Source organism: Dromiciops gliroides, chromosome 5 (genome assembly GCF_019393635.1).
Source record: "Dromiciops gliroides isolate mDroGli1 chromosome 5, mDroGli1.pri, whole genome shotgun sequence".
In the NCBI taxonomy this organism is placed as follows: Eukaryota; Metazoa; Chordata; class Mammalia; order Microbiotheria; family Microbiotheriidae; genus Dromiciops; species Dromiciops gliroides.
The window spans coordinates 271,893,129-271,903,819 of NC_057865.1; the positions used below are offsets into that span (position 1 = coordinate 271,893,129).

The 10,691-nt window shown below is 41.5% G+C and overlaps 1 long non-coding RNA gene across 1 annotated transcript; it reads left to right on the top strand.

Moving 5' to 3' along the window:
* The first annotated feature begins 2,492 nt into the window (after positions 1-2,492).
* Positions 2,493-10,432, top strand: LOC122729728. The gene is made up of 3 exons (XR_006353352.1): positions 2,493-2,594; positions 5,298-5,414; positions 10,270-10,432. It is a non-coding gene; the product is annotated as an uncharacterized LOC122729728 (long non-coding RNA).
* The last annotated feature ends 259 nt before the right edge of the window (positions 10,433-10,691 follow it).

A 10,691-nucleotide genomic window follows, 5' to 3' on the forward strand; every position in this document is an offset into this window, starting at 1 on the left:
TGACCTCCCTCACACTGAAAACCGGACTGGATGACTGTTTCTAGCGCTAGGTGGGATGAATAAAAGGAATAACAGGATTTCAATAATAAGGCCAGTGAGGATTTGACACAGCCAAGGCCAGGCTTTCTCCCTCTCGATTTGCCCAAGGCTGTTTCTAAGAGCAGATTTCACTAACACTGTCATCTGTCTGAGTGTCTAGTGATGTCTGAAGCCTTATGAATCATCATCGTTGGCCTAGTTATCATATGCTAGACCCGGAACAAGAATCTGGGTTCAAAAGTCACACCTGACAAATACCAACTTTATGACTCTGGGTATGATACATCACCTTCCTGCTCAAACTTTGTTTCCTCATCTATAAAATTAGGATAATGATAATAATGTCTATAACTTTGAATGATCTAAAAAGCTTTGTAAGCCTTAAACTGCTATGTAACTAGAATATTAACAGTTATAGTAATAGCTGGCATTTATGTAGTATGACACGGTTTGCAAATTCCTCTAAAAATATCACCTCATTGGATCTTCAAAACAGCCCTGGGAGGCAAGTGTTATTATCATCCCCATTTACAGATGAAGAAACTGAGGCAAACAGAGGTTAAGTGACTTGCCGGGGTCACATAGCTAGTAAGCATCTAAATCTGAATTTGAACTCATGGTCTTCCCAACTCCAGGCCCAGTGCTCCATCCACGGCACCACCCAGCTATTGCTAAGATGGATTTTGACTTCAGCTATCACCAGTATCATCCTGACTGGCATTAAAATAAAACTGTGCTCACTAAATTCTTCATTAAAATTATGTTCTGATCATTAAAGCTAAAAGAAAATAGAAGATCGTTTTTTAAATCTGGGTAAAAATTGCTATTTATTTAGCACATGCAAATACACAACTACATATTTTGCTTATTAGAGTTTAGAAGTTGAACCCTTTGATGGAAAACAATGGAATCATGGGACCTGAGTTCAAATCCTGGCTCAGGCACTTACTCTCTGTGTGACTGTCTGACCATCCATTTTCTTCTCTATAATGAGAGGTTTGGGATCAGATGAGGCCTCAGGTCCTTTCAGGCTAATTCTATGCTCCTATCTGTGATTAAAAAGCCTCGGGTTACAAGCAAATGAAAATGAAATATTTATACTAAGCTAATAATACCTGTCTGAAGTCCTTCTATCACAGTCTTGTTGTGAGGATCAAACACAACCATCTTTGCATTTTTAGCTGCTATTGTTGTCATTGTTAATAAAACAATAATGAAGGTATTATTTATACCTTAAAGCATATACCTATAAGTTACTTCAAGTAGTTATATGTTCGTACTACAGTAAATTATTAATTAGGTATAGGTATATCATCTTTAAACACATTACTGGGTTCTGAAAATAATAAAAAGGTGGAAGACAATCTTTCTTCCTCTACGTGGGTTAAAGGGAAGTCTAAACCAGGGCTTCGTAAACTTTTCCACCCCTTTTTGCCTGAGAAATTTTTATGTGATGTCGGGTATATTAGGTATATGTAACCTTTTACTGTTGCCAAATTTTTTGTGATCCCCACATTCAGTCATGTGAGTGATCCCATATGGGGTTGCAATCCACAGTTTAAGAAACCTTTGGTCTTAATTATTAATTCTTGGGATAGCAAGGATAGCAAGGTAAACAGGTTAAAAAAAGAGATACAAAAGGTAAACTTAGAGGGCAGGGCCAAAACCCTTGGGAGAGAGAGAGAAGCATCCCAAGAGGTCTGGTACTCAAAACCTGAGTAGAATGAAACTAAATGTGGTATAATGGAAAGAATTACTGGATTTGGAACCAGATGACCCGGGTTCAAATTCTTGTTCTGCCAATGGAATATTCTTACCAACTGAATATTCCTCATCTGAAAAATGAGAACCTTCCATCTCAATACTGATGATTGATGCTATGAATTTGTCCCTGGACAGTATGTCAATTTGGTCAGTTTCATCGTACTTGTTAGTTACTAATCAATATGTCACTGACGACCATTCATTAAGCGTTTACTATGGACTTTTTTTTTTTGGTAAGGCAATTGGGGTTAAATGACTTGCTCAGGGTCACACAGCTAGTAATTGTTAAGTGTCTGAGGTCACATTTGAACTCAGGTGCTCCTGAATCCAGGGCCGGCTCTCTATCCACTGCACCACCTAGCTGCCCCTACTATGGACTTCTTAAGGCTACAATCCATGCTGTTTGGCCCTGGGTGCATATATCAGAAAATATGACAACAAATTTTTTTAAACATTCAGCATTTATCAAGTACCTATTGTATACCAAGCACTATGTACTGAAGACAAAAAAATGTTTAATGAAGTCCCTAACTTCAAGAAACTTAAATTTTTAGCAAGGGAGACAACACGTACACATACCAAAGAGAAATAAAATTAATACAAGGTCATTTTTTGGTGGGGGAGAGAAGAATTCACAGCTGAAGGATCAGAAAAGACTTTATCTAAGATGGGGGCTCATTTCCTCTTTTAGGGTCCTGGACCGTGGGGCAGACAGATGAAGCCCATGGACCCCCTTCAAAATCACCTGTTTAAATGCATAACAATTCGAAGGATTAGAAAGGAAACCAAAGGTCAGTGAAAATAATGATGAAATTTCCCCTACAACCCCACTCAGGTCCACGTAACCCAGTATAAAAAAACAACCCTGATACAGGAACTGAGGCTCCATCTGAGCTTTCAAGGAAACGAGGGTTTCCAAGAGTGGAAGTGAGCAAAGGGTATTGCTGCCATCTCCCTTGTTAGCATAAAAGCTTCTTGCAAAGAAGGATTATTTCATTTTTTGTATTTCTATCACCAGCACTAGCAGCAGCTGGTCCACAGGAACAGTCACTGGATCAGGGACTTCACTGATATGAGGAACTTCCAGAAAAGGAAACTCCTTCCACCAGAGCACATTAACACTTCCTCTGCAATTAGTCTTGAATAGATGCTTTCGCCATTGAGAGTTCAGATGACTTGTCCAGTGTGGATCAATATCTAATAAAGTTATGCTGATTCTGGGGCACAGTGGATATAGACTCATCTTCCTGAGTTCAAATCTGTCCTCAGATACTTCCTAGCTGTGTGACCCTGGAAAAGTCCCTTAACCCTGTTTGCCTCAGTTTCCTCATCTGTAAAATGAGCTGGAGAAGGAAATGGCAAACCACCCTAGTATCTCTGCCAAGAAAACCCCAAATGGGGTCACAAAGAGTTAGATACAACTAAAAAATGACTGGAAACTCTATCAAGAAGACCATCACTATAAAATACAATCTTTTTTTTTAAAGGCAATTGGGGTTAAGTGACTTGCCCAGGGTCACACAGCTAGTAAGTGTTAAGTGTCTGAGGCTGGATTTGAACTCAGGTCCTACTGAATCCAGGGCCGGTGCTCAATCCAATACGCCACCTAGCTGCCCCCAATCATTTTTTCAAAGAAGAATAAAGGTTAAAACTGGGGGCTGTTTCTCACCAAGAACCCAAAACCAAACAAATCACAGATATAACCAACAACCTTGGTAGACCAACTCTGTGAGTTATCTATTACTAATGGCCAGGCCTTTTGATTCTAGGCCTGAATTCCACTGGGCCAGTCTTTGTGCCAAAGGCCATATTCTGCAGTTGTAACCTTTGAGAACCCAGAGTTAGGGCCATCATGTAATAAGATATGGGAGGAGGGGGCAGCTGGGTGGCGCAGTGGATAGGGCACCGGCCCTGGATTCAGGAGTACATGGGTTTGGATCTGGCCTCAGCCACTTGACACTTACTGGCTGTGTGACCCTGGGCAAGTCACTTAACTCCAACTGCCTCACCAAGTCACTTGGCCCCCATTGCCTGGGGGGGTGGGGGTGGGAGAGAAGGTATGGGAGGAGGACCTGAGTAGAAGAAATAAATGCACTCATGTAATAATAGCTCCCATTCACAGAGTGCTTTGAAGTTTAAGGCTCACCTACTCCCCAGATGATAAATGGTCAATGGGTATGAAATGACAATTTTCAAAGGAAGACACCCAAGCTTTTAAAAACCATGTGGAAAAAAAAAATGCTATGCATCTCAAATGATCAGAGAAATACAAATTAAAGCAACTCTGAGGCTCCGCCTCACATCCATCACAATGGCAAAACTTTCAAAAACGGAAAATGACAAATGTTGGGGGAGGAGTGTTGTAGGAGCATAGACACACAGTCACATCCTGTTGGTGGAGCTGCATTTTGATCTGGTCTTTCTGCAAAGTAATTTAGAACTGTGTCCTGCCCAAATCATTACAAAGTGCATATCTTTATCCCAGCAATATCAATATGGCCATATCCCTGAAGAGATCCAAGAAAGAGAAAAAAAGGGGTCATATATACAAAGATGTCTGGGACAGCTATTTTTAGGGGGAGCCAAGAACTGGGTAACAAAAGGGGTTCCCCTCAATGTGCACCACAAAATGTGGTGATACAGATAGACAGTGGATTACTATTGTGCTGTAATGCAAGAGACAGTTTCAGATAAACCTGGGAAGATTTTTATGAATTGAAGCAGAATGGAGTGAGAAACAAGGAGAAACAGCAATATTGGGGGAAAAAATACAAAGAAGTTTGAAAGACTTAAGGGCCTTGTGTCATTCAAGGCCCAACCATAACTCCAAAGAGCCAATGAAGAAATCTACTACCCACCTCCTGACAGAGGTGATGACGGACTCAGGATGTGGAAAGAGACATAAAGTTTTTATTGTGGCCAATGTTAGATTTTTTTTTGCTTGGCTATGCAAGTAAATATATTTGTTTGTTTGTTTGTTTTGGTGGGGCCATGAGGGTTAAGTGACTTGCCTAGGGCCACACAGCTATTAAGTGTCAAGTGTCTGAGGCCAGATTTGAACTCAGGTACTCCTGAATCCTGGGCCGGTGCTTTATCCACTGTGCCACCTAGCTGCCCCCAGCTATGCAAGTATATTACAAGAAATTTGTTTTTCTTTTTTTATGCAAAGGATGAGAGATAGAGACAGAAACAGAGAGAGAGAGAGAGAGAGAGAGAGAGAGAGAGGGAAGGAGAAAGGAGAACAAATACAGTTAACTGAAAAAAAAAGTTTTAAAAAATTTAAAGCATCAAATATATAGAGATTCATTTCTATTAATTATAGAATCAATATTACAATATGCCAGGCAATGAGCTAAATGTAGTAATAGTGATAATAAACAATAATTAAAATAATTGCTAGCACTCTAAGGTTCACATAGAGTTGTGTGTGTTATCTCATTTCATCCTTGTGCAAACTCTGTAACAGAGGTGCTATTGTTATTCCCATTTTGCAGACGAGGAAACTGAGGCAGATAGAGGCTAAATGATCACAGCTACCCTCAAGAAGGTTATAATCCAACGGAAGAAGACAAAAAATAACCATCACTAGATGAAACAGCCCAGGATAGCAGGTAGGGAGTTGGCTGTGGAATCCAGAAGATCCAGATTCAAGTCCCCCCTGACACTATAAAGGCCTTGGCAATCCTGTGCTCAGCACTGCTTTCGTCAGCTCTCATCAGACTAAAATTCATCACACGGAACATTAGAGTACCGCCATCAATCTGGCCTAAGCCCTATGTGCTCTTTTGCTGTTCCAAACACTAAATTATAGCACTAACTTTGTTTCCGTTCTTAAAATGGAAAAAGAATTATCGGTCCTGGTTTGCATAGGTGAAATGACCTAAAAATGGCATCCAATGAAGGGGGTAACCAAAACCTTTCCTACTCCATCTTCAATGGATTTCACTCTAGCAAGGAAAAGAATTCAACTAAAGTTGAATTAAAGTAAGGGCTGGGGGCAGCTAAGTGGCACAGTGGATAAAGCACTGACCCTGGATTCAGGAGGTTCAAATCCAGCCTCAGACACTTGACACTTACTAGCTATGTGACCCTGGGCAAGTCACTTAACCCCCACTGTCCCGCAAAAAACAAAAGATAACAAAACAAAAAAAAAAAGTAAGGGCTGACCCAACACTATTCCCTGTTGCCCTCCTCTGACCGCCTTAGTTTACTCAAAGCTACAATTAGAGCAGCTCAATACTACCTGTTTATCAGGAGCTACAATTATACTGTCTGTACTCAGGCCTAACCGATGCTAAAGACCCAGATACCATGGAATCTTAACTTCACAGACAGCTAGCTTTCCAGATCATTCACACTCAGGAAATCAGAATGTCAAAGATTTTTGAGCTCACTTAAAGGGGGCTTAGAAAGCCCAATCCAGTCCTTTTCATAAGTGAAGAAACTGAGGTCCAGAGACGATTAGATGACTTGCCCAGAGTCAGAGAGGCAGAGTGACAAAGTGTGGAATCAAACTCCTATTAAAACAATCGCAAAGTCAACTATCAAGTAGTTAAAGAAAATAGAGCTTCAAGGAGGCTCTTACAAACTTCCTAAGACAAACATACCTTAACCCCAGGAGCCCTACCACCTGCGGGTTTTGTTATCAGAAACTGCCAGGGAACAGATCCAATCCAATCCAATAAGCATTTATTTTGGTCAAGTATAGTGTTCTGCACTCCCAATACATATACAGAAGAAAATGAGACTCTGCCCAGAGGAAGCTTATATTCTAGTAGACCAGGTGTCCTTAACTTGTGTGTGTGTGATTGACCCTGGGGTAACTGGCCTGTGATTTCACTGATACCAGTGCAGACTGGTACCTTCTTGGGCAGTCTGGTGAAGCCCCTTTTCAAAATCATGGAATAGTGGAAGGAAATGTTCAATTTCAATTGGAGGTTAGCAAAAATAAAGATGTATTTTTTTCCCATCCAAGTTGTAAGACCCCTCCTTGAATTTTATCGATGGATGGTTAAGAATTTCTACACCAGGCAGCTAAGTGGTGGCTTAGGTAGCAGTGTAAACACATAGTAGGCACTTAATAAATGCTTATTGATTGACAGGTAAATTGGATAGAGCACTGGGCCTGAAGTACAAAGACCTGAGTTCAACTCCAGCCTTGGACACTTACTAGGTATGTGACCCTGGGCAAGTCACTTAACTTCTGCCTGCCTCAATTTCCTCAACTATAAAATATTGATAAGAACAGCACTTACTGCCCAGGTTTGTCTTCATCATCATCCATCATACTCACCACCACCACCTTACTGAAGTTATTTTAACTAGGGGGACAACTTTTCCCAACTGCTCCCTGCCCGTCTCCCCCGCAAAAAAAATCCATTGACACTGAAATTGACCTTCACCCTGTCCCCTCCTTCCAGGGACCAAAGAGAGTAGAACAGCTTTTAGTTGTTCCCCTATGGGCAGAAGGAAGGGAGTATATCCTTCGTGCACTGGAGACAGATCTCCCTTTCCCTCCTGAAGTTTATTTTTTGGGTCTTTTCCCTCCCCGACCCCAAACTCTGAAGCCATACGGTGAAATACCATGTGCTATCCAAACTTCCAAAAGAACCCAAAACAAAACAAAACAAAAAACCAGCACCAAGTCCTGAAATCAGGGATGACAACCCTTAAGGAACAATGACTATCCCTGCATTGGCGATAAGCCAGGAAGTCCCATCCTAATGTAGGAAGCTGAGTATAAGCTGGATGAATTTTGAGTGTAATTACCATACACTTAATTCAAGTCTCCCAGCCAACTCTCCTTGCTATCACTTTTGAACTAAAACATTGTTGATGTTAATGGATACGTACTGTGAAAAGACATCAGTCACAGGCAGAAAGAAAAGGCCAACAGAAAATACAAACTCTCTAGCAACAAGATAATGAGAAATTAGCAGAAAGTGAGCATATACGCTCTGAAGATACCTGCTTTCAGACCCAGTTCCAATTTTATCCAGATCAAACTGGGTGCCTGTTTCTTCACCCATACTGATTAAGTATCAACGTCCTATTTAAAAGGCGATTTCTCTAAGCCCAACTTCCAATCGTGAGATTCCCCACTGCGCCATGGAACTTTAAAATCTACATCCCCAAATAACAAAAAAATAACCTCAGCAAAACAGGACACATAGAAGAAAAGGGCACCCCAGTCAGATCTGCACCAGTAAACAAGCTAGCCCACTTCCTTATTTCTCTGGCTAGAGCAACTCAAGGATTAAATGAATTCCCCACCCCCGCTCTCTCCCCCTTCAAATACTGTCCAAAATTCTGGGTTGGGCCAACTGTGTGAGTCACCCCATGGCCCAGAAGGCCCTCCAAGAGAGCAGAATTTACCCCAGAGGGGACTAGGGGCATAGATGGATGCAGGAATATCATCAGGAGAAAGTTCTGAGGGGAACAGGGCTGCAGGGGGTCTACTTAAGAAAGGTGCCCAGGGCACCCAGAGATGAGTGACTTGGGCTGGGTCAAAATAACAAATGAGAAAACAAAACCCCAAAACACCCACCCCAAATCCCAATCTTTCTGTCTATGAGACTGGTAATCTATCCCACATCCTATAATTATGTGGCTATCTCTACCTATAAATATTCTATATACATCTCTATTATTTACTCAATAATAAATTACTCCTATTTGTAGAACATTTGAAGAGTAACAAAGCATCTTACATACATTATCTCATTTGATCCTCACATAAAACCTGTAAGGGAACTACTATTTGTCTCCATTTTTACTGATGAGGAAATAGAAGACCAGAGAACATAGGTGACTCTCCCAAAGTTACAGAGGTGGCAAATGTCAGAGAGAGAATTTTTTGTTTGTTTTTTTTGCGGGGCAATGGGGGTTAAGTGACTTGCCCAGGGTCACACAGCTAGTAAGTGTCAAGTGTCTGAGGCCGGATTTGAACTCAGGTACTCCTGAATTCAGGGCCGGTACTTTATCCACTGCGTCACCTAGCTTCCCCTCAGAGAGAGAATTTGAACATCAGTGCTGGGCTTGGAAGACCAGTTCGAAAAACTGTCTCAGACGATTACTAACTATGATACTGGGGAACTTAATTATGCTCTTTGGGCCTCGGTTTCCCTACCTGCAAAAATAAGGGCAGCTGGGGGCAGCTAGGTGGTGCAGTGGATAAAACACCAGCCTTGGATTCATTCAGGAGGACCTGAGTTCAAATCCAGCCTCAGACACTTGACACTAGCTGTGTGACCCTGGGCAAGTCGATTCACCCTGTTTGCCTCAGTCTCCTTATCTGTCAAATGAGCTGGAGAAGGAAATGGCAAACTACTCCAGTATCTTTTTTTTTTTAATCATTCTAGTATCTTTGCCAAGAAAACCCCAAGTGGGGTCACAAAGAGTGCGACACAACAGAAATGACTGAACAACAAAAAATAAAGGGTGCCTTATGGCTCCATCTTTAATCCCAATACTTGAAGTCCAGAGTCCTTGCCACTATGTAGTAATACCTCCCACTCCCTACTCTGTATATACCCCAGTGATTTTGGACATGATTTTAGAAGAATCAGAACAGTTTCATCCTGCTCTAGGGAGAACAGATGGAGAAAAACATTTTTATTTCACTGAAGGATCAGAGATTTGCCATCTAGGCCATAATCCCTTCATTTTTCCCTTCTCTCTCTCTTTTTTTTGGGTGGGGGTGGGGATGAGGGTTAAGTGACTTGCCCAGAGTCACACAGCTAGTAAGTGTCAAGTGTCTGAGGCCGAATTTGAACTGAGGTCCTCCCAAATCCAGGGCTGGTGCTTTATCCACTGTACCACCTACCTGCCCATCCTCTCATTTTTCTTAATCTTTTTTTGGGGTGTGTGTGTGTGTGTGTGTGTGTGTGTGTGTGTGAAACAATCAGGATTAAGTGACATGCCCAGAGTCACACACCAAATAAGGGTCTGAAGCTGGATTTGAACTCATGCCTTCCTGACTCCAGGGTCAGTGCTCTTCCCACCTAGCTGCCCTGCCCCCTCATTTTACAGAGGAGAAAATCCATTCTTAGGGTGAAAGTGACTTGCTAACAGTCTCAGAAAAGTAGCAGAGCTGAGATTCGAATGCAGGTCCTCTAATGTCATATCCATCTCTGTTTCCATTGTGTCTTGAACAGTGGGGCAAGAGAAAAGCTGTGTCAATATTGCAAGCCATCCACTCCAATGAGTTTTCTTTATTGGAACATCCTTCCCTATCTCACCCGCACTAATGTTCAAAGGAAGAAAGAATGAACAATGGAGACAAGCTTCTGCATTATCGGTCATGTGAAATAATTCATCACCCACCAACTCACCACAACCCTCCTCTGAGTAAGGGTCATGTGCATCAGTGACCCATATATAAAAATGGCCTTGGGGCAGAAAACTGGGGGTGACTTCATTCCATAGTTTGGCCTTCCTAATCAACGGCTTTCCTTTTTCCCACAGCTTATGACTGCAAATAGAGAATTCCCCATGCATGATCTGCAGAACAATTAAAGGCTGACAATCGACTATGGCAATGGAAGTAGTCTGTGCCCTTTCAAGAGAAAAAGAGGCTTATTTTATGTCTAGCGCAGAGTCACAGGATCACAGATTTTGAGTTAGATGGGACCTCAGAGCCCACCTAAGTGTCAACCCTTCTCAGATGGGGAAAGTAACAAGAGAAGTAATTTACCCAAAGAGAAAAGTATCCTAGAAAGGACTTTGAAATTGAGTGATTTCCATTCTGCCTGTTACATCCCCCTTAAAAACAAACAAACAAAAAAAACTTTCTGTAAATAGTATTAGATGTAAATATAATTTTCAACATTCATTTTTTAAAATAAGATTTTGAGTTCCAAATTTTTCTTCCTCCCTCTCTCTCTCCC